This window comes from Mustelus asterias, unplaced genomic scaffold, assembly GCF_964213995.1.
Source record: "Mustelus asterias unplaced genomic scaffold, sMusAst1.hap1.1 HAP1_SCAFFOLD_562, whole genome shotgun sequence".
NCBI classification, from domain to species: Eukaryota; Metazoa; Chordata; class Chondrichthyes; order Carcharhiniformes; family Triakidae; genus Mustelus; species Mustelus asterias.
Genome location: NW_027590512.1, coordinates 179,638 through 204,506, shown reverse-complemented (window position 1 = coordinate 204,506; position 24,869 = coordinate 179,638). Strand labels below are relative to the sequence as shown.

The window sequence follows — 24,869 nt, the reverse complement described above, 5'->3', positions numbered from 1 at the left end:
GTGATTGTATTAACTGTGGTCGGATTGTGTTGGGATTGAGTCCCGTGTGTCTGCGGACTCTCCGACTCCAGTAACGTGGCCCTGTGGACACACACAGAGGCTGCTGGGAGAGCGGCTAAGTATCATGGCCATTTTTAAATTGGTGCCTGTACCCCCTCCCGTCCATTTGAACCCCTAACAGTCGCCCACCCCCAGCGAGGGTTAAATCCCCCCCTCATCCCCAGCGAGGGTTAAATCACCCTCACTCCAGCGAGGGTTAAATCCCCCCAAGCCCCAGCGAGGGTTAAATCCCCCCCCACCCCCAGCGAGGGTTAAATCACCCCCCAGCCCCAGCGAGGGTTAAATCCCCCCTCATCCCCGGCGAGGGTTAAATCACCCCCCAGCCCCAGCGAGGGTTAAATCCCCCCTCACCCCCAGCGAGGGTTAAATCCCCCCCACCCCCAGCGAGGGTTAAATCCCCCCCCACCCCCAGCGAGGGTTAAATCCCCCTCACCCCCAGCGAGGGTTAAATCCCCCCCACCCCCAGCGAGGGTTAAATCCCCCTCACCCCCAGCGAGGGTTAAATCCCCCCCACCCCCAGCGAGGGTTAAATCCCCCCTCACCCCCAGCGAGGGTTAAATCCCCCCTCATCCCCAGCGAGGGTTAAATCCCCCCTCATCCCCAGCGAGGGTTAAATCCCCCCCAGCCCCAGCGAGGGTTAAATCCCCCCCCACCCCCAGCGAGGGTTAATCCCCCCCGCCCCCAGCGAGGGTTAAATCACCCCCACCCCCGGCGAGGGTTAAATCCCCCCCACCCCCAGCGAGGGTTAATCCCCCCCACCCCCATCGAGGGTTAAATCCCCCCCAGCCCCAGCGAGGGTTAAATCCCCCCCAGCCCCAGCAAGGGTTAATCCCCCCCAGCCCCAGCGAGGGTTAATCCCCCCCACCCCCAGCGAGGGTTAAATCCCCCCTCACCCCCAGCGAGGGTTAAATCCCCCCCAGCCCCAGCGAGGGTTAATCCCCCCCAGCCCCAAGGAGGGTTAAATCCCCCCCAGCCCCAGCGAGGGTTAATCCCCCCTCACCCCCAGCGAGGGTTAATCCCCCCCAGCCCCAGCGAGGGTTAATCCCCCCCACCCCCGGCGAGGGTTAATCCCCCCTCACCCCCGGCGAGGGTTAATCCCCCCTCACCCCCAGCGAGGGTTAATCCCCCCCAGCCCCAGCGAGGGTTAATCCCCCCCACCCCCGGCGAGGGTTAATCCCCCCCACCCCCAGCGAGGGTTAATCCCCCCCACCCCCAGCGAGGGTTAATCCCCCCCACCCCCAGCGAGGGTTAATCCCATCACTACATCTGTACCTGTCCTCAGTCCTTTCTATCCCTCAGACAATATCAGTATTCCACATCACTCTCTCTGTCTGTTTCTACTCTTTCCTTCTCCCTGTGTCTCCCTCCATCCCCCTCTCTCTGCTTCGCTCCTTCTCCCTCCCTCTCTCTGCCTCACTCCTTCTCCCTCCCTCTTTCTCTGTCTCTCTCCTTCTCCCTCCATCTCCCTCTTTATCCCTCCGTCTCTCTCTCTCTCCTTCTCCCTCCCTCTGCCTCGCTCCTTCTCTCTCTCTCCCTCCCTCTGCCTCGCTCCTTCTCTCTCTCTCCCTCCCTCTCCCCTTCTCCCTCTCTCCCTCCCTCTCCCCTTCTCCCTCCATCTCCCTCTTTATCCCTCCGTCTCTCTCTCTCTCCTTCTCCCTCCCTCTGCCTCGCTCCTTCTCTCTCTCTCCCTCCCTCTCTCCTTCTCCCTCTGTATATTTGTTACCCCCTCTCTTTCTCTCCTCCTCCCCATCTTTCTCACACTTGCTCTGCTTCTCTCTCTCTCTCTCACTCTTTCCCTCCCTCTCCTTTTTCTGTCTCTCTCACTCTGCCACTTTCATAGAGTCATAGAATCCCTACAGTGCAGAAAGAGGCCATTCGGCCCATCGAGTCTGCACCGACCACAATCCCACCCAGGCCCTATCCCCATAGCCCCATGTTTTTACCCTAACTAGTTCCCCTGACACTAAGGGGCAATTTATCACGGCCAATCCCCCTAACCCGCACATCTTTGGACTGTGGGAGGAAACCCACGCAGACACGGGGAGAAGGTGCAGACTCCGCACAGACAGTGACCTGAGGCCGGAATTGAACCCGGGTCCCTGGCGCTGTGAAGCAGCAGTGCTAACCCACTGTGCCACCGTGTTGCTCTCATAGAATCCCTACAGTGCAGGAGGAGGCCATTCGGCCCATCGAGTCTGCACCGACCACAATCTCACCCAGGCCCTATCCCCGTAACCCCATATATTTACCCCGCTAATCCCCCTGACACTAAGGGGCAATTTATCACGGCCAATCCACCTAACCCGCACATCTTTGGACTGTGGGAGGAAACCCATGCAGACACGGGGAGAATGTGCAGACTCCGCACAGACAGTGACCTGAGGCCGGAATTGAACCCGGCTCCTTGGCGCTGTGAGGCAGTAGTGCTAACCACTGTGCCACCATGTCTTCCCTCTCTCTCTCTTTCTGTCTCTTTCTCTCCCTCTGACTATTTCTTTTTTCCTCGCCCTGCCTCTGGCTGTCTCCCTCTCTCTATTTTTCTCTGCCTCTCTCTCCCTGTTTCCCTCTCACTGTATCTCCTCTGTCTATCTCTTTCCTCCTGTCTCTGTCTCTTTTTGTCTCTCTTTGTCCTCTGTCTCTCTCTGTCTCTCTCTATCTCTGTCTCTCTCTATCTCTCTCTGTCTCTCTATCTCTGTCTCTCTCTGTCTCTCTATCTCTGTCTATCTCTGTCTCTCTCTATCTCTGTCTATCTCTGTCTCTCTCTATCTCTGTCTATCTCTGTCTCTCTCTATCTCTGTCTCTCTCTGTCTCTCTCTGTCTCTCTATCTCTGTCTCTCTATCTCTGTCTATCTCTGTCTCTCTCTATCTCTGTCTCTCTATCTCTGTCTCTCTCTATCTCTGTCTCTCTCTCTCTCTGTCTCTCTTTCTCTCTGTCTGTCTCTCTCTCTCTCTGTCTCTCCCTCTCTCTGTCTCTTTCTCTCTATCCCTCTTTCTCTCTCTCTCTATCTGTGTCTCCCTATCTCTCTCTGTCTCTGTCACTCTCTCTCTGTCTCTCTCTCTCTCTGTCTCTCTTTCTCTCTCTCTCTGTGTTTCCCTTTGTCTCTCTCTATCTCTCTCTCTGTCACCATCTCTCTTTCTCTGTCACTCTCTCTGTCTCTCTTTCTCTCTTTCTCTGTCTCCCTTTGTCTCTCTCTATCTCTCTCTCTGTCACCATCTCTCTTTCTCTGTCACTCTCTCTGTCTCTCTTTCTCTCTTTCTCTGTCTTGCTTTGCCTCTCTCTATCTCTCTCTCTGTCTCTATCTCTCTTTCTCTGTCACTCTCTCTGTCTCTCTTTCTCTCTCTATCTCTGTCTCTCTCTCTCTGTCTCTCTATCTCTCTCTGTCTCTGTCACTCTCTCTGTCTCTCTATCTCTCTCTGTCTCTGTCACTCTCTCTGTCTCTCTTTCTCTCTCTCTGTGTGTCTCTCTTTGTCTCTCTCTCTCTCTATCTCTCTTTCTCTCTGTCTCTCTCTCTCTGTCTCTCTTTCTGTCTCTCTTTCTCTCTCTTTATCTCTGTCTCTCTCACCCTCTCTCTCTCTCTGCGTCTCTATCTCTCTCTGTCTCTGTCACTCTCTCTCTCTCTTTGTCTCTCTGTCTCTCTCTCTCTCTCTGTCTCTCTCTCTCTTTCTCTCTCTGTCTCTCTCTCTCTCTGTCTCTCTTTCTCTCTCTCTCTCTGTTTCCCTTTGTCTCTCTCTATCTCTCTCTCTGTCTCTATCACTCTTTGTCTCTCTATGTCTCTCTATCTCTGTCTCTCTCTGTGTCTCTCTCTCTCTGTCTCTGTCTCTCTCTTTCGCTCTCTCTCTCTCTCTCTTTCTCTCTCTCTCTGTCTCCCTTTGTCTCTCTCTATCTCTCTCTCTGTCTCTATCTCTTTCTCTCTCTCTCTCTCTGTGTCTCTCTCTCTCTGTCTCTCTCTCTCTCTTTCTCTCCATCTTGCTCTCCATGTTTTTGTGTTTCTATCTCCAAACTCTGTTTCTCTCATTTTGTTTTCTCCCCGCTGCCGCCACCCCACCCCCCTCCCCCCCTCCCCCGTCCCCCAGGAACGTCACTGATGCATCAGGGTTGGAACGAAACTAATGTATTCAAACAGAAACGGGATCCATCACCACCCCCTTGGCGATGATGTCACCCAGAATTCCCGAGAGAGCAAAAACAATGAGTCACTCCTTCCGGAGAGAGAGGGGACGGTTTCTCCACGGCGGCTGACGTAAGGCCCACCGTGACTTCAGTTTCTGTCTTGCGAGAGCGGACAGTGATTGCCTAGACACGCAGACTCCATCACCAGGCCGCACTGACCAACACAGACCTGGGGAAATCTCGGCCTGGTCCAGGCTTCTCCCTGTCCCAGACACACTGACCAACACAGGCCTGGGGAAATCTCGGCCTGTATCCAGGCTTCTCCCCGTCTCAGACACACTGACCAACACAGGCCTGGGGAAATCTCGGCCTGTATCCAGGCTTCTCCCCGTCTCAGACACACTGAGCAACACAGGCCCAGGGAAATCTCGGCCTGTATCCAGGCTTCTCCCTGTCCCAGACACACTGAGCAACACAGGCCCAGGGAAATCTCGGCCTGTATCCAGGCTTCTCCCTGTCCCAGACACACTGAGCAACACAGGCCTGGGGAAATCTCGGCCTGTATCCATGCTTCTCCCTGTCCCAGACACACTGAGCAACACAGGCCCAGGGAAATCTCGGCCTGTATCCAGGCTTCTCCCTGTCCCAGACACACTGAGCAACACAGGCCTGGGGAAATCTCGGCCTGTATCCAGGCTTCTCCAACTCCAAGACATTGACCAACACAGGCCCAGGGAAATCTCGGCCTGTATCCAGGCTTCTCCAACTCCAAGACATTGACCAACACAGGCCCAGGGAAATCTTGGCCTGTATCCAGGCTTCTCCCTGTCCAAGGCACACTGGCCAACACAGGCCCAGGGAAATCTCGGCCTGGTCCAGGCTTCTCCCTGTCCCAGACACACTGACCAACACAGGCCCAGGTGAAATCTTGGCCTGTATCCAGGCTTCTCCAACTCCAAGATACATTGACCAACACAGGCCCAGGGAAATCTCGGCCTGTATCCAGGCTTCTCCCTGTCCAAGGCACACTGAGCAACACAGGCCCAGGTGAAATCTCGGCCTGTGTCCAGGCTTCTGATCTTTACCAGCCAGTCTGCTCCTGACCCATGTGCCTCTGTGTAGATGGACAACACTGAATCCTTGAATGTTCCTTTGTGATCAGCTAGTGGGGCCGGGGAAACAAATGCATTGACATATCGCCTATTACCTCCTTTGTGAAACAAATTCATCACCAGTGGATTTGTTGCATCGTCACAGACGGACAGAAGGGCACTGAGGACAACTTTCACAATCTCAGGGAGTTCAAAGGGACGGCACGGTGGGTCAGCGCTGCTGCCTCACAGCGCCAGGGACCCGGGCTCAATTCTCGGCTCGGGTCACTGTCTGTGCGGAGTCTGCACATTCTCCCCGTGTCTGCGTGGGTTTCCTCCGGGTGCTCCGGTTTCCTCCCACAGTCCAAAACATGTGCGGGTTAGGTGGATTGGCCGTGCTAAATTGCCCCTTAGTGTCAGGGGGGAATTAGCAGGGTAAATGTGTGGGGTTACGGGGATAGAGCCTGGGTGGGATTGTGGTCGCTGCCAAATGGCCTCCTTCTGCACTGCAGGGATTCGATGATTCTAAGTGTTTCAGAGGCAATACAGTAATTTATTGGAGTGTACACACTGTGTAATGTAGGAAACCTTATAGAACATTGACTGAATATCACCAGTACCTCACAGCCGGAGAGATGCTGGGAATACGACACACGACAGCGCAGAGTCGCTGAGCAGAAACTGAGAGCCAAGTTCCGCACACATGAGGATGGCCTCAACCGGGATGTTGGGTTTATGTCACACTATCTGTAACCCCCACAGCCTGCCTGGACCTGCAGAGTCTCACTGGCTGTCCTGTCTGGAGACAATACACATCTCTTTAACCTGTGTTGAATGCTCCCTCCACCCACATTGTCTGTACCTTTAAGACCTGGCTGGTTGTAAGGATTCGCATCCTAATCAGTATTCTGTAACTTGATTTTGTGTCTCTGTGCCCTGTTTGAGAGCACATTTCCACTCCATCTGACGAAGGAGCAGCGCTCCGAAAGCTTATGGTATTTGCTACCAAATAAACCTGTTGGACTTTAACCTGGTGTTGTGAGACTTCTTACAATGTCCTCTAACCCAGGGATCACTGGGCAGTGATCAGGAGCAGGATCCCTGGCTGATTTCCCCTCTCTCTCTCTCTCTGACCCAGGGATCACTGGACAGTGATCAGGAGCAGGATCCCTGGCTGATTTCCCCTCTCTCTCTCTAACCCAGGGATCACTGGACAGTGATCAGGAGCAGGAACCCTGGCTGAATTCCTCTCTCTCTCTAACCCAGGGATCACTGGACAGTGATCAGGAGCAGGATCCCTGGCTGATTTCCTCTCTCTCTCTAACCCAGGGATCACTGGACAGTGATCAGGAGCAGGAACCCTGGCTGAATTCCCCGCTCTCTCTAACCCAGGGGTCACTGGACAGTGATCAGGAGCAGGAACCCTGGCTGATTTCCCCTCTCTCTCTAACCCAGGGATCACTGGACAGTGATCGGGAGCAGGAACCCTGGCTGATTTCCTCTCTCTCTCTCTCTCTCTGACCCAGGGATCACTGGACAGTGATCAGGAGCAGGATCCCTGGCTGATTTCTCCTCTCTCTCTCTCGAACCGAGGGATCTTTGGACAGTGATCAGGAGCAGGATCCCTCAATATTCACATTAAGAGTCTGTCCCTTTCCTGCCAAGGTTAATAAAGCACTAACAGGTCAGAATGAGAGGTTTGGAAACTATTTTTAGCATCCAAGGGAGTCTGAATTCTCACAAGCCTCATTCTCCAACAGAACGTTCCAGAAGGTTGTTCAGAACCAGGAGAACAGGAAAATCCACTGTGAAAAGCCAGGGGAGTAATGATTCATACAACACCAGGGGCTGAATCACCCGCTCACATCAGGTAGTCATAGCAACTGGGCCTGTAATGCACTTATAGCCTCAAACACTGCGAGCAACTCCCACAGCACAACACAGTGAGAGGGTCAGCACTGAGGGAGTGCCGCACTGTCAGAGGGTCAGTGTTGAGGGAGCGCCGCACTGTCAGAGGGTCAGTGCTGAGGGAGTGCCGCACTGTCAGAGGGTCAGTGCTGACGGAGAGCCGCACTGTCAGAGGGTCAGTGCTGAGGGAGTGCCGCACTGTCAGAGGGTCAGTGCTAGGGAGTGCCGCACTGTCAGAGGGTCAGTGCTGAGGGAGTGCCGCACTGTCAGAGGGTCAGTGCTGAGGGAGTGCCGCACTGTCAGAGGGTCAGTGCTGAGGGAGTGCTGCACTGTCAGAGGGTCAGTGCTGAGGGAGTGCCGCACTGTCAGAGGGTCAGTGCTGAGGGAGTGCCGCACTCTTCAGAGGGTCAATGCTGAGGGAGTGCCGCACTCTTCAGAGGGTCAGTGCTGAGGGAATGCCGCACTGTCAGAGGGTCAGTGCTGAGGGAGTGCCGCACTGTCAGAGGGTCAGTGCTGACGGAGAGCCGCACTGTCAGAGGGTCAGTGCTGAGGGTGTGCCGCACTGTCAGAGGGTCAGTGCTAGGGAGTGCCGCACTGTCAGAGGGTCAGTGCTGAGGGAGTGCCGCACTGTCAGAGGGTCAGTGCTGAGGGAGTGCCGCACTGTCAGAGGGTCAGTACTGAGGGAGTGCCGCACTGTCAGAGGGTCAGTGCTGAGGGAGTGCCGCACTGTCAGAGGGTCAGTACTGAGGGAGTGCCGCACTGTCAGAGGGTCAGTGCTGAGGGAGTGCCGCACTGTCAGAGGGTCAGTGCTGAGGGAGTGCCACACTCTTCAGAAATATATAGTTTAATCAGAATGGCTTTATGAAGAGGAAATCGTGCCTAAAAAACTTATTGGAATTCTTTGAGGTGGTAATGAGCACGATAGATAAAGGTGAACCAGTAGATGTAATAAACCTAGATTTGCAAAGAGCATTGAATAAGGATTACACAAAAGGCTACTCAACAATATAAGAACCCATGATGTTGGGGGTTGGTATATTTGCATGGACAGAAGATTAGCTAATTAGTAAGAGACAGAGAGTTGGGGTGAGAGGGACATTTTCAGGATGATACAAAGAACAAAGAAAATTCCAGCACAGGAACAGGCCCTTCGGCCCTCCAAGCCTGCACCGACCATGCTGTCTGACTGAACTAAAACCCCCTACCCTTCCGGGGACCAAATCCCTCTATTCCCATCCTATTCATGTATTTGTCAAGACGCCCCTTAAAAGTCACTATCGTATCTGCTTCCACTACCTCCCCCGGCAGCGAGTTCCAGGCACCCACCACCCTCTGTGTAAAAAACGTGCCTTGTACATCTCCTTTAAACCTTGCCCCTCACACCTTAAACCTGTGCCCCCTAGTAATTGACTCTTCCACCCTGGGGAAAAGCTTCTGACTATCCACTCTGTCCATGCCTCTCATAATCTTGTAGACTTCTATCAGGTCACCCCTCAACCTCCGTCGTTCCAGTGAGAACAAACCGAGTTTCTCCAACCTCTCCTCATAGCTAATGCCCTCCATACCAGGCAACATCCTGGTAAATCTTTCCTGTACCCTCTCCAAAGCCTCCACATCCTTCAGGTAGTGCGGCGACCAGAATTGAACACTATATTCCAAGTGCGGCCTAACTAAGGTTCTGTAAAGGTATGACTTGCCAATTTCTAATACCTGCAACTGGTGGAGTGCCGCAGGGATGAGTGCTGGAGCCACAATTATTTACAATTTATATTAATGACCTAATCGAGGAAGTGAAGGTACTATTGCTGAATTTGCAGATGTTACAAAAGTAGGCTGGAAGGCAAGTGGTGAGGGTGACGCAGAGGGATATAGACAGGTTAAATGAGTAAAACCTTGACAGATGGAATATAATGTCAACAAAACGAGGGAGATTGTCATCGACTTCAGGAAGCGTAAAGGAGAACATGCCCTTGTCGACACCAACAGGGACGAAGTAGAAAGGGTCGAGAGCTTCAAATGTTTAGGTATCCAGATCACCAACAACATGTCCTAGTCCCCCCCCCCGCCACCCTCCATGCCGACACTATAGTTAAGAAAGCCCCACCAACACCTCTATGTCCGCTACGACTCTCACCAACTTTTACAGATGCACCATAGAAAGCATTCTTTCCGGATGTATCACAGCTTGGTCTGGGCTCCTGCTCTGCCCAAGGCAGCAAGGAACTACAAAGGGTCGTGAATGTAGCCCAATCCATCACGCAAACCAGCCTCCCATCCATTGACTCTGTCTACACTTCCCGCAGCCTCGGGGAAAAGCAGCCAGCATAATCAAGGACCCCCCACGCACCCCGGACATTCTCTCTTCCACCTTCTTCCATCGGGAAAAAGACACAAAAGTCTGAGGTCACGGACCAACCGACTCAAGAACAGCTTCTTCCCTGCTGCTGTCAGACTTTTGAATGGACCGACCTCACATTAAGTTGATCTTTCTCTACACCCTAGCTATGACTGTAACACTACATTCTGCACTCTCTCATTTCTTTCTCGATGAACGGTATGCTTTGTCTGTATAGCGCGCAAGAAACAATACTTTTCACTGTATGCTAATACATGTGATAATAATAAATCAAATCAAATAATTTAGAAAGATGTGGAGTTGTGCACTTTGGTCGGAAGGTTAAAGAAGCGAAGTGTTATTTAAATGGAGAAAGACTGCAGAAAGCGGAGGGATTTGGGGGACCTTGTGTGTAAATCATAAAAAGCTGCTCTGCAAGTTCAGCGGGAAATAGGGAAGGCAAATGGAATGTTGGCCTTTATTTCAGAGGGAATGGGATATAAAAATAGGGAATCTTGCTAAAGCTACGCAAGGCACCAGTCAGACCACCCCTGGAATACTGTGAACTGTTTTAGTCCCTTATCGAAGGAAAGATAGGGCGGCACGGTAGCACAGTGGTTAGCACTGCTGCTTCACAGCTCCAGGGACCTGGGTTCGATTCCCGGCTCGGGTCACTGTCTGTGTGGAGTTTGCACATTCTCCTCGTGTCTGCGTGGGTTTCCTCCGGGTGCTCCGGTTTCCTCCCACAGTCCAAAGATGTGTGGGTTAGGTTAATTGGCCATGCTAAAAATTGCTCCTTCGTGTCCTGAGATGTGTAGGTTAGAGGGATTAGTGGGTAAAATATGTAGGGATAAGGGGGGTAGGCCTGGGTGGGATTGTGGTCGGTGCAGACTCGATGGGCCGAATGGCCTCTTTCTGCACTGTAGGGATTCTATGATTCTAGACTGGCGTTGGAGGCAGTCCAGAGAAGGTTCACTCGGTTGATCCCGGGAATGGAGGGATTTTCTTTTGAGAAGAGGTTGAGTAGGTTGGGCCTGTACTCATTGGAGTTTAGAAGGCTTGATTGTTTAACTATAAGACATAGGAGCAGAATGAGGCCACTCGGCCCATCGAGTCTGCTCCGCCATTCAATCATGGCTGATATTTTTCTCATCCCCATTCTCCTGCCTTTTCCCCATAACCCCTGATCCCCTTATTACTCAAGAACCGATCTATCTCTGTCTTAAAGACACTCAATGACCCGGCCTCCACAGCCTTCTGCGGCAAAGAGTTCCACAGATTCACCACTCTCTGGCTGAAGAAATTCCTCCTCATCTCTGTTTTAAAGGATCGTCCCTTTAGCCTGAGGTTGTTCCCTCTGGTTCTAGTTTTTCCTACCAGTGGAAACATCTTCTCCACGTCCACTCTATCCAGGCCTCACCGTATCCTGTAAGTTTCAATAAGATCCCCCCCTCATCCTTCTAAACTCCAACGAGTACAGACCCAGAGTCCTCAACCGTTCCTCATACGACAAGCTCTTCATTCCAGGGATCATTCTTGTGAACCTCCTCTGGACCCTTTCCAAGGCCGGCACATCCTTCCTTAGATACGGGCCCAAAACTGCTCACAATACTCCAAATGGGGTCTGACCAGAGCCTTATACAGCCTCAGAAGTACATCCCTGCTCTTGTATTCTAGCCCTCTCGACATGAATGCTAACATTGCATTTGCCTTCCTAACTGCCGACTGAACCTGCACGTTAACCTTAAGAGAATCTTGAACAATGACTCCCAAGTCCCTTTGTGTTTCTGATTTCCTAACCATTTTCCCATTTAGAAAATAGTCTAAGCCTCCATTCCTCCTTCCAAAGTGCAGAACCTCTCACTTTTCCACATTGTATTCCATCTGCCACTTCTGTGCCCACTCTCCTAACCTGTCCAAGTCCTTCTGCAGCCCCCCCTGCTTCCTCAGTACTACCTGCCCCTCTACATATCTTTGAGTGACAAGGAGAGGCTGGATAGACTGGGACTTTTTTCCCTGGAGCGTAGGAGGCTTTGGGATTATCTTATAGAGGTCTATAAAATAATGAGGGGCGTAGATCAGCTAGATAGTCAACATCTTTTCCCAAAGGTAGGGGAGTCTAAAACTAGAGGGCATAGGTTTAAGGTGAGAGGGGAGAGATACGAAAGGGTCCAGAGGGGCAATTTTTTCACACAGAGGGTGGTGAGTGTCTGGAACGAGCTGCCAGAGGTAGTAGTAGAGGCGGGTACAATTTTGTCTTTTAAAAAGCATTTAGACAGTTACATGGGTAAGATGGGTATAGAGGGATATGGGCCAAACGCGGGCAATTGGGATTAGCTTAGTGGTTAAAAAAAAGGGCGGCATGGACAAGTTGGGCCGAAGGGCCTGTTTCCATGCTGTAAACCTCGATGACTCTAAGAATGAGAGGCAATCTTATTGAGACGTATCGGATTCTCAGGGGGGGTTTGACAGGGTGGATGCTGAGAAGTTGTTTCCCCTTGTGGGAGAGCCTTGGTCCAAAGGACACAATCTCAGAGTGAGGGGGGAATCGCCCATGTCAGACAGAGATGAGGAGGAATTTCTTCTCCCAGAGGGGAGTGAATCGTGTGGAATTCTTTCCCGGTGTAGAGGCTGGGTCGTTAAGAATGTTCAAGGTTGAGACGGGCAGATTTTTAAGGGAATCGAGTGTTACGGGGAGAAGGCGGGAAAGTGGAGTTGAGGTTTATCGCATCAGATCAGTCCTGGACCTCATTGAATAGCAGAGCAGACTCGATGGGCCGAATGGCCTCCTTCTGCTCTGACTTCTTGTGGTGGTCTTGTGAGATGTCAAGTCGCTGTTCTGAGGGGGTGGTCGTAAGATGATTCCGGGCCCACTTTGGGAGAGCGATAGGGTGTGGGGGAAGAGATGGGGACAGAGGCGGGGGGGGGGGTGGGGGGGAGGAGGGGGCTTCTCCCCACCATCCTGAGGCCAATATTTACCCCTGGACCAATAACCCATCTGGGTCATTTCACACTGGGATCTTGCTGTGCACCATTTAGCCGCCACATCTGCCGGGTTTCGACAGCGAGCCCCTTCCAGATGTGCGTCATTGGCTGAAAGTACCGTCGGAAGTCCTGGGTGGCAAAAGGCGCTATAGAAATGCAATTCTTGCCATCTATTCATTCCAGGTGTTCCCCCCCCTCCCCCCACCTCTCGGTCTCTCCGAGATTGTTTCAATGTTAAAAACACTCGTGATAAATTCAGTAAATAGACAAGGCCCCGGTCCCATTATAACAAACACTAGACTGAACATCTCTGGGCTGGGAACGCAGGCGGGAGGTTTAATCGTTGCCTCAACAGAACTGTGAGGGCGGGTGGGGCGGGGGGTTCGGGGTGGGGGGGCGTCGCAGAGTCACACAGTGCAGAAAAGGCCCTTCGGCCCATCGAGTCTGCACCGACAATAACTACCTCTAAAGCGGCACTAATCCCATTTTCCTGCACTTGTCCCATGCCCTATCCATTGACTCTGTCTACACTTCCCGCTGCCTCGGGGAAAAGCAGCCAGCATAATCAAGGACCCCACGCGCTCCGGACATTCTCTCTTCCACCTTCTCCCGCCGGGAAAAAGATACAAAAGTCTGAGGTCACGGACCAACCGACTCAAGAACAGCTTCTTCCCTGCTGCTGTCAGACTTTTGAATGGACCGACCTCGCATTAAGCTAATCTTTCTCTACACCCGAGCTATGACTGTAACACCACATTCTGCACCCTCTCCTTTCCTTCTCTATGAGCGGTATGCTTTGTCTGTATAGCGCACAAGAAACAATACTTTTCACTGTATCCCAATACATGTGACAATAATAAATCAAATCAAGTATTCTGGAATGTTACAACATAGAACAGTACAGCACAGAACAGGCCCTTCGGCCCACGATGTTGTGCCGAGCTTTATCTGAAACCAAGATCAAGCCATCCCACTCCCTATCATCCTGGTGTGCTCCATGTGCCTATCCAATAACCGCTTAAATGTTCCTAAAGTGTCTGACTCCACTATCACTGCAGGCAGTCCATTCCACACCCCAACCACTCTCTGCGTAAAAATGTTATGACATTTCAAGTGCTTATCCAGCCTCCACTATCTTCCTGGGCAGTGCATTCCAGATTCCCACCATCTCCCAGTGAAAACGTGTTATCTCAAATCCCCTCTGAATCTCCTGCCCCTTGCCCTAAAACTATGCCACCTCGTGAACCTCAACCAAGGGGAAACAGCTGCTCCCTACCCCCCTCCCGCCCCGTCCACACCCCTCATAATCTTGTACACCTCAATCAGGTCCCCCCTCAGCCTTCTCTGCTCTGGAGAAAACAACCCCAGTCTAACCGGCCTCTGTTCCGAGCTGGAACACTCCAGCCCAGGCAGCATCCTGGTGAATCTCCTCCGCACCCTCTCCAGCGCAATCACATCCTTCCGATAGTGAGGTTTCCAGAACTGCACACAGTACTCCAGCTGTGGCCTCACTGTCGCTCTGTACAGCTCCAACATTACCTGGGGTGGCACGGGGGCACAGTGGGTTAGCGCTGCTGCCTCACAGGGCCAGGGACCCCGGGTTCGAATCCCGGTTTGGGTCACTGTCTGTGTGGAGTCTGCACGTTCTCCCCGTGTCTGCGTGGGTTTCCTCCGGGTGCTGCGGTTTCCTCCCACAGTCCGAAAGACGTGCTGGTTAGGGTGCATTGGGCCGTGCTAAATTCTCCCTCAGTGTTACCCGAACAGGCGCCGGAGTGTGGCGACTAGGGGGATTTTCACAGTAACTTCATTGCAGTGTTAATGTAAACCGACTTGTGTCACTAATAAATAAACTTAGCTACTTGCCTTTCTACTCAATGCCACCACTGATAAAAGCAAGAGTCCCAAACACCTTCTGAACGACCCCATTCACCTCCTCTCGGGTTCCTGGGCTATGGCATGGCCTCCACAGGAAGGGAGAAAGTGTGTTAACATGGGGCCTTACCCCCCCCTCCCTCCCTCATCACAGAGCCATGACTGGACACCCCTCGAACTCCCCTGCCAACCTCCGCATTCACATCATATCAGATCAGCCGTGATCTTAAAGTTTATTTATCAGTGTCATAAGTCGGCTCACATTAACACTGCAATGAAGTTACTGTGAAGATCCCCAGGTCACCACACTCCGGCGCCTGTTCGGGTAACACTGAGGGAGAATTTAACACTGAACCGGCACGTCTGTGGGAGGCGTACAAAAGGCTCAGAGAGCTTGGCGAAGATAGGGATTTAGAAGAGTATACGGCTTGTAGGAAGGGACTAAAGAAGGAAATTAGGAGAGCCAGAAGGGGTCACGAGAAGGCCTTGGCAGGTAGGATTAAGGAGAACCCTAAGGCGTTCTATAAATATGTGAAGAGTAAAAGGATGAGACGTGAAGGAATAGGGCCTATAAAAGGTGAAGGCGGGAAAGTCTGTACGGAACCAGTAGAAATGGCAGAGGTGTTTAATGAGTATTTTGCCTCGGTTTTCACAGAGGAGAAGGACCTGGGTGGATGTACTGCGGGCGTGCGGTGGACTGAAAAGATTGAGTATGTGGACTTTAACAAAGAGGTTGTGCTGGAATCTTTGAATGGCATCAAGATAGATAAGTCGCCGGGTCCGGATGGGATGTACCCCAGGTTACTGTGGGAGGCGAGGGAAGAGATTGCAGAGCCTCTGGCGATGATCTTTGCGTCGTCGATGGAGACGGGAGAGGTGCCGGAGGATTGCGGATGTGGTTCCTATTTTCAAGAAGGGGAATAGGGATAGCCCAGGTAATTACCGACCGGTGAGTCTAACCTCAGTGGAGGTGTAAACTGATGGGGAAGATCCCGAGGGACAGGATTTATGAGCATTTGGAGAGGTTTAGTATGCTCAAGAATACTCAGCATGGCTTTGTCAAGGGCAGATCGTGCCTTACGAGCCTGGTGGAGTTCTTCGAAAATGTGACTAAACACATTGACAAAGGGAAGGCGGTAGATGTGGTTTATATGGATTTTAGCAAGGCGTTCGATAAGGTCCCCCATGCAAGGCTTCTAGAAAAAGTGAGAGGGCATGGGATCCAAGGGGCTGCTGCCCGGTGGATCCAGAACTGGCTTGCCCAAAGGAGGCAAAGAGTGGGTATAGATGGGTCTTTTTCTAAATGGAGGTCGGTCACCAGTGGTGTGCCCCAGGGATCTGTTCTGGGACCCTTGCTGTTTGTCATTTTCATAAATGACCTGGATGAGGAAGCGGAGGGATGGGTTGGTAAGTTTGCCGACGACACGAAGGTTGGTGGGGTTGTGGATAGTCTGGAGGGATGTCAGAAGTTACAGAGGGACATAGATAGGATGCAAGACTGGGCGGAGAAGTGGCAGATGGACTTCAACCCAGATAAATGCGTCGTGGTCCATTTTGGTAGGTCAAATGGGATGAAGGAGTACAATATAAAGGGAAAGACTCTTAGTACGGTAGAGGATCAGAAGGACCTTGGGGACCGGGTCCATAGGACTCTGAAATCGGCCCCGCAGGTGGAGGAGGTGGTTAAGAAGCGGTATGGTGTGCTGGCCTTTATCAATCAAGGGATTGAGTTTAGGAGTCCGGGGATAATGATGCAGCTATATAAGACCCTCGTCAGACCCCACTTGGAGTACTGTGCTCAGTTCTGGTCGCCTCACAATAGGAAGGATGTGGAAAAGATTGAAAGGGTGCAGAGGAGATTTACAAGGATGTTGCCTGGATTGAGTGGCATGCCTTATGAGGATAGGCTGAGGGAGCTCGGTCTTTTCTCCTTGGAGAGACGTAGGATGAGAGGAGACCTAATAGAGGTATATAAGATATTGAGAGGCATAGATCGGGTGGACTCTCAGAGGCTTTTTCCCAGGGTGGAAATGGCTGCTACGAGAGGACACAGGTTTAAGGTGCTGGGGGGTAGGAACAGGGGAAATGTTAGGGGGAAGTTTTTCACACAGAGGATGGTGGGCGAGTGGAATCGGCTGCCGTCAGTGGTGGTGGAGGCAAACTCAATAGGGTCTTTTAAGAGACTCCTGGATGAGTACATGGAGCTTAACAGGATGGAGGGTTATAGGTAGGTCTAGAAGGTAGGGATGTGTTCGGCACAACTTGTGGGCCGAAGGGCCTGTTTGTGCTGTAGTTTTTCTATGTTTCTATGTTTCTAAACCGGAGCACCCGGAGGAAACCCACGCAGACACGGGGGAGAACGTGCAGACTCCGCACAGACAGTGACCCAAGCCGGGAATCGAACCCGGGTCCCCGGCGCTGAGAGGTAGCAGTGCTAACCCGCTGAGCCGTCCAGACTACTTTGGGTTCCTGCTTTTGTTTTACAGCCAATTCCTTTTCGCTGGCCATTTTATCGGTTTAATTTCTCCAGTGACTCTCCCCGCTCCCCTCCCCCAGTGTCCAAACTTCCTGAAAGTCAGTCACTTCTCCAACCTGTGGCTCGGAAAGGTCGCACCACTGAAACGTCAACTCAACCTTTCTGTCTCCAAACACACAGCACTTCCTCTGCCCCTGTTTCCAGAAACTTCTGTTTGTTAATCAAACGCAGGGATATATTCAGTAAATAGAAGGTGGAGGATTAAGGTGCCCCACCCGAATATCACACACACACCATCATCGAAACATCTGCAGCGAGAGCCACAACACCGCATTTCGACATGTGGACTTTCCCAAATAAAAAAATTCAACCCGGCTTGGAACTGGGGGAAGGAACATACACAGACTGACTCGCACTGGGGTACGGGTTCCACACACACTGACTCTCACTGGGGTACGGGTCCCACACACACTGACTCTCACTGGGGTACGGGTTCCACACACACTGACTCTCACTGGGGTACGGGTCCCACACACACTGACTCTCACTGGGGTACGGGTTCCACACACACTGACTCTCACTGGGGTACGGGTTCCACACACACTGACTCTCACTGGGGTACGGGTCCCACACACACTGACTCTCACTGGGGTACGGGTCCCACACACACTGACTCTCACTGGGGTACGGGTTCCACACACACTGACTCTCACTGGGGTACGGGTCCCACACACACTGACTCTCACTGGGGTGCGGGTCCCACACACGCTGACACTCACTGGGGTACAGGTCCCACACACACTGACTCTCACTGGGGTACGGGTCCCACACACACTGACTCTCACTGGGGTACGGGTTCCACACACACTGACTCTCACTGGGGTACGGGTCCCACACACACTGACTCTCACTGGGGTACGGGTTCCACACACACTGACTCTCACTGGGGTACGGGTCCCACACACACTGACTCTCACTGGGGTGCGGGTCCCACACACGCTGACACTCACTGGGGTACAGGTCCCACACACACTGACTCTCACTGGGGTACGGGTCCCACACACACTGACTCTCACTGGGGTACAGGACCCACACACACTGACTCTCACTGGGGTACGGGTCCCACACACACTGACTCTCACTGGGGTTCAGGTCCCACACACACTGACTCTCACTGGGGTTCAGGACCCACACACACTGACACTCACTGGGGTACGGGTCCCACACACACTGACTCTCACTGGGGTAGGGGTCCCACACACACTGACTCTCACTGGGGTATGGGTTCCACACACACTGACTCTCACTGGGGTACGGGTTCCACACACACTGACTCTCACTGGGGTACAGGTTCCACACACACTGACTCTCACTGGGGTACGGGTCCCACACGCACTAACTCTCACTGGGGTACGGGTTCCACACACACTGACTCTCACTGGGGTGCGGGTTCCACACACACTGACTCTCACTGGGGTACGGGTTCCACACACACTGACTCTCACTGGGGTGCGGGTTCCACACACACTGACTCTCACTGGAGTACGGGTTCCACACACACTGACTCTCACTGGGGTACGGGTCCCACACACACTGACTCTCACTGGGGTACGGGTCCCACACACACTGACTCTCACTGGGGTACGGGTTCCACACACACTGACTCTCACTGGGGTACGGGTTCCACACACACTGACTCTCACTGGGGTACGGGTCCCACACACACTGACTCTCACAGGGGTACGGGTTCCACACACACTGACTCTCACTGGGGTACGGGTCCCACACACACTGACTCTCACTGGGGTACGGGTTCCACACACACTGACTCTCACTGGGGTACGGGTTCCACACACACTGACTCTCACTGGGGTACGGGTCCCACACACACTGACTCTCACTGGGGTGCGGGTTCCACACACACTGACTCTCACTGGGGTACGGGTTCCACACACACTGACTCTCACTGGGGTGCGGGTCCCACACACACTGACTCTCACTGGGGTACGGGTCCCACACACACTGACTCTCACTGGGGTACGGGTCCCACACACACTGACTCTCACTGGGGTGCGGGTTTTCAGTGCAGGTTTCTGTTGCTGAGTTGGAATATTCTGATGCAGGATGTGTGGACTTTGAACTGGAATAATGAAATGGAGAATTCCTGTGGTGTTGCTGTGGGGACGGAGTCTGTACACTGAACGCTTTGTCCCCCTGCTCACTGCTCCCTCCTACTGACCAAGATTGTCTGCTTCACCCTGTCACCGTCCCCTCACTCACTATTACCCCACTGTTTACCCCTCACACACTATTAACCCCAGTGTTTACCCCCTCACTCTCAGCTTTAACCCCAGTGTTTAACCCCCCTCACTCTCACCTTTAACCCCAGCGTTTCCCCCCCCTCACTCTCACCTTTAGCCCCAGTGTTTGACTCCCCTCACTCTCACCTTTAACCCCCGTGTTTGTCTCCCTCACTCTCACCTTTAACCCGTGTTTGACCCCCTCACTCTCACCTTTAACCCCAGTGTTTATCCCCCCCTCACTCTCACCTTTAACCCCTGTGTTTGTCTCCCTCACTCTCACCTTTAACCCCAGTGTTTGTCCCCCCACTCTCACCTTTGACCCCACTCACTCTCACGTTTAACCCATGTTTGACCCCTCACTCTCACCTTTAACCCCAGTGTTTGGCCCCCTTCACTCTCACCTTTAACCCCAGTCTTTGACCCCCTCGCTCTCTGATACACCATTGATTTACGCAAAGACTCGCTGTTGCGAAACAGGCTTTAATTAACAAAGAACAGAAGCACTCCCAAACTGATGGCCAACCCGGACTGAGGCAAAAGGGGCGGAGAGCAGCCACCTTTATACCTGAGGAGGGCGGAGCCCCGGATTGAGGCAGCAGGGGCGTGCCCAGGCATATCCCATATACAGACAGTATTACAGTGGTTCACCACATTCACCCCCTGTTTAAAAAAAGTTCGGCGGGGGCGAGGTGGTGGAACGACAGTCACAGAGTTACAAGTTCAGTCTCTCCGGGGCTTGATCTGCCGCTGCGACCGTCGCAGTGTCGGCCGTGGTGCCGGTTCAGGAGGCCGCGGTGATGGGTCAGACGCCAGTCCATAACCGGTGAAGCCGTCCGTAGTGCCTTCAGACTGCCGGGTGTGTGGAGGCGGCTCCTGGGGCTCAGGCGTGCCGTACACGGGGGCTAAATGAGCGTGCTGCCACCCTGGTGCATCATGGGCAACGTTGGGAGCTGGGGGTGAGGGGCCGTGGGACGTAGTACCTGCGGGGGCCAGATCGCGAATGGAGACCGTGTCCTCCCGCCCGTCGGGGTACACCACATAGGCGTATTGGGGGTTGGCGTGGAGGAGCCGGACCGTTTCGACCAGGGGGTCCGACCTATGGGTCCTCACGTGCTTCCGGAGCAGGACAGGGCCAGGGGACGTCAGCCACGACGGTAGTGAGGTCCCCGAGGAGGACTTCCTGGGGAAAACAAACATCCGTTCATGAGAGGTGGCGTTGGTAGCCGGGCACAGTAGTGACCTAATTGAGTGTAGCGCATCAGGGAGGGCCTCTTGCCAGCGGGAGACTGGAAGACCCTTAGACCGGAGAGTTAATAATACGGCCTTCCAGACTGTCGCATTCTCCCTCTCCACCTGTCCGTTCCCCCTGGGGTTGTAGCTGGTGGTCCTACTCGAGGCTATGCCTTTGGAGAGCAGGTACTGTCGCAGCTCATCACTCATAAAGGAGGATCCCCGGTCGCTATGGATATAGCTAGGGAAACCGAACAGGGTGAAGAGGCTGTGCAGGGCCCTGACGACCGTGGCCGAGGTCATATCCGGGCAGGGAATAGCGAAAGGGAACCGCGAATACTCATCAACGATATTGAGGAAGTATATGTTGCGATCAGAGGAGGGGAGGGGACCTTTGAAGTCAACGCTTAGGTGTTCGAAAGGGCGGGTGGCCTTTATGAGGTGTGCTCTGTCCGGCCGGTATAAGTGCGGCTTGCACTCTGCGCAGACCTGGCAGTGTCTGGTTACAGACCTGACTTCCTCGATGGAATATGGCAGGTTCCGGGCCTTGATGAAATGGAAGAACCTGGTAACCCCCGGGTGGTAGAGGTCATCATGGAGAGTCTGTAACCGGTCTAGGTTCGCGCTGGCACAGGTCCCCCGGGACAGGGCGTCTGGGGGCTCATTGAGCTTCCCAGGCCGGTATAAGATGTCATAATTGTAGGTGGAGAGCTCGATCCTCCACCTCAAAATCTTATCGTTCTTGATTTTGCCCCGCTGCGCGTTACTGAACATAAAGGCAACGGACCGTTGGTCCGTGAGCAGGGTGAACCGTTTGCCAGCTAAGTAGTGGCACCAGTGTCGCACAGCCTCCATGATGGCTTGTGCCTCTTTTTCGACAGAGGAGTGTCGAATTTCAGGGCCCTGGAGGGTGCGCGAGAAGGTGGCCACGGGTCTGCCCGCCTGGTTAAGAGTGGCGGCTAGGGCGAAGTCAGACGCATCGCTCTCCACCTGAAATGGGGTGGATTCATCTACAGCGTGCATCGTGGCCTTCGCGATATCCGCTTTGATGCGGTCAAAGGCCAGCCGAGCCTCCGCCGCCAGGGGAAAAGATATGGATTTGATGAGCGGACGGGCTTTGTCTGCATAATTGGGGACCCACTGGGCGTAGTATGAGAAGAAGCCTAGGCATCTCCTCAGCGCTTTGAGGCTGGTGGAGAGGGGGAGTTCCAGGAGGGGGCGCATGCGGTCGGGATCGGGGCCGATGACCCCGTTCTCCACAACACAACCAAGGATGGCGAGGCGGCGTGTGCGGAATAGGCACTTCTCCTTATTGTAGATCAGGTTGAGGAGTGCCGCGGTGTGGAGGAATTTTTGGAGGTTGGCGTCGTGGTCCTGCTGATCGTGGCCGCAGATGGTGACGTTATCCAGGTACGGGAAGGTGGCCCGCAGCCCGTTCTGGTCCACCATTCGATCCATCTCACGCTGGAAAAGCGAGACCCCGTTGGTGACATCGAAGGGGACCCGAAGGAAGTGGTAGAGACGGCCATCCGCCTCGAAGGCAGTGTATTGGCGGTCTTCCGGGCGGATAGGGAGCTGGTGCTATGCAGACTTCAAATCAATGGTGGAGAACACCCGATATTGTGCAATCTGATTGACCATGTCAGAGATGCGGGGAAGGGGGATACGCGTCCAGCTGCGTATATCGGTTGATGGTCTGATTGTAGTCAATGACCATGCGAAGTTTCTCCCCAGTCTTGACAACCACCATTTGGGCCCTCCAGGGGCTGGTACTGGCCTCAATGATCCCCTCCCGCGTCGCACCTCGGACTTGATGAACGCTCTATCTCCAGCGCTGTACCATCTGCTTTTGGTGGCAATGGGCTTGCAGTCGGGGGTGAGGTGCTCAAAGAGCGAGGGAGGGGCGACTTTGAGGGTCGAGAGGCCACAGGTGGTGCGCGGTGGCTGGTCTGTTAGCTGTGGATTTTGGATGGAGATTGGGGGAAAAGGCCCATTATACACCATGGTGACGCTCCCAAGGTGACACAGGAAATCTAGCCCCAGTAGTACGGCAGCGCAGAGCTGTGGCAGCACGAGGAGCCTGCACTTGTCGTACACCGTACCCCGTACAGTCAGAGTTGCTACACAGTACCCGAGGACATTCACTGACCGGGACGTCGAAGCCATGGAGATTGATTGCTGCATTGGCAGTACTGGCAGTGCGTAGCGCCTCACCGTGTTAGGGTGGATAAAACTCTCCGTACCCCCACTGTCAAATAAGCAGTTAGTAGTGTGGCCGTTTACCTTGATGTCCATCATTGACCAGGCGAGCTGGTGAGGCCTGGACTGGTCCAACGCGACCGAGGCCACTGTCAGTGGTGATGCGGTTGACGGTTCCCAAAATGGCAGCCCCTGTGACTCGGCTGACGTTACCCAAGATGGCGGCTCCCGTGGGTCGCGCGTGGCTGGTGGCGTCCAAGATGGCGGCCTCCGTGGGTCGCACGTGGCTGATGGCATACAAGATGGCGGCCTATGTGGGTCGCATGCGGCCACTGGCGTCCAAAATGGCGGCACCCGCGGATCGCACCCGGTCGATGGCGTCGAAGGCGGTCCCTCCCGCAGATCGCATGCGGCGCTGCTGGGCCTGGGGGCCGATTTTGCCCCGCAAACTTTCAGGTAGTGACCCTTCTTACCGCAGCCAGAGCAGATCGCGTCTTTCGCCGGGCAGCGTCGTCGTGGGTGCTTCTCCAGGCCGCAGAAGTAGCACCTCGGGCCTCTGGGGACTGCCGCAGTGGTCAGTTCGGCGTCGGGACGGGGCGTGGTGTAGGTTTGTGGCCCTCCCGGGTACAGAGATGGCTGCGGTCGCGGTGTCCACGGTGCGCCCTCGTGGTCGGGAGTGTAGGCCTCGAGGTTCTGGAATGCTACCTCCAGTGAGCCGGCAAGTTCCACAGTTTTCTTCAGGTCCAGCCCACCTTGTTGCAGCAGGCGCTGCCGGATATCGGTCGACCTGATGCCCGCGACAAAGGCACCTCTGATCAGGTCGCCGGCGTTTTGGGCGGCTGAAACGGCCTTGCAGTTGCAGGCTCTGCCGAGTGCACGCAGTTCGCGCAGGAATTGCTCAGTCGATTCCCTGGGCTGCTGTCTGCGAGTGGCCAGCAGGTGTCTGGCGTAGACCTCGTTCGGCTGCCGGTTGTACTGGCTCTTGAGGAGATCGATTGCCTCCTGGTAAGTCTCTGCGTCTCGGATCAGCGGGAAGGCGTGAGCGCTGACGCGGGCGTGGAGCACGTGCAGTTTATCGGTGTCTGTTACGGCGACGGAGGAGGAGGAGGCGATGAAGGTCTCAAAACAGCGCAGCCAGTGATCGAAAGAGGCGCCGACTGCCTGCGGATCCAAATCCAATTTGTCAGGTTTCAGGAGTTGCTCCATTTCAAAAATGTTGTTAATAAAATTGATGCACCATTGATTTACGCAAAGACTAGAGGTTGCGGAACAACAGGGTTTTATTAACAAGAACAGAAGCACTCCCAAACCGATGGCTAACCCGAACTGAGGCAAAAGGGGCGGAAAGCAGCCACCTTTATACCCCGAGGAGGGCGGAGCCCGGATTGAGGCAGCAGGGGCGTGTCCAGGCATATCCCATATACAGACAGTGTTACAGTGGTTCACCACGCTCTCACCTTTAACCCCAGTGTTTGGCCCCCTTCACTCTCACCTTGGACCTCCTTTGACCCCCCACCCAGTGTTTGACCCTCTCACTCTCAGCTTTGACCCCAGTGTTTGACCTTTTCACTCTCACCTTTAACCCCTATTTGTTTGATTGGCCACTTGACCTCTGGGCTTCAGCAGGACCCCTGTTAACAAGGCGGCCAGTCTGGGGTGGAGGGTGATGCATGCAGCAGTCCCGCACAACCGTAGGATTCGCTGGTTCACGGGCTCCGAAGCTTGCCCCTTCTGTGGCCTTGTGGAGTCTGTGGACCATGTCTATGTTTTGTGTCTCAGGCTGCACTCCCTTTATGTTTTCCTAAAGAACCTTTCATTGATGTTCTGTTTGCACTTCAGTCCCACGCTCCTGATCGACGGGCACCCGGTGCGGAGAGGGGGAGGGTCGGGATGGCGACCTCCTCGTGAACCTGCTCCTGGGCCTGGCGAAACGCGCCATTTACCGGTCCAGGCAGCGGGTGATCGAGGGGGCCGTCCATTCTGACTATCTGCCCCTCTACCGCGGCTACGTCCGCGGCCGGGTGTCCCTGGAGAGGGAGCATGCGGTGTCCACGGGCGCGGTTGACGCCTTCCGCGCCCGTTGGGCACCGCAGGGGTTGGGGTGCGTTATCGACCCTGACGATCACATTATAATTTGATGTTTTTAAAGTTTCCTTTGTGCTTTGATTTCTGTTGGGGCCGTTCCCCCCTCCTTTTGGGGAGCCGCCCCTTTGACTTTGTCCCCGAGTTAATTTGAGTTTGTTCATTTGGTTCGAACTAAAAAGAGGCCGAGGTGGCCAGTTCGCTGCCAGCAGAGAAA

At 53.9% G+C, this 24,869-nt stretch overlaps 1 protein-coding gene across 1 annotated transcript in view; it reads right to left on the bottom strand.

The window, feature by feature from the left end:
* The window catches only part of LOC144487054 (claudin-7-like), a 161,324-nt gene that overhangs the window by 28,247 nt on the left and 108,208 nt on the right, over positions 1-24,869 (bottom strand). The window lies entirely within an intron of this gene.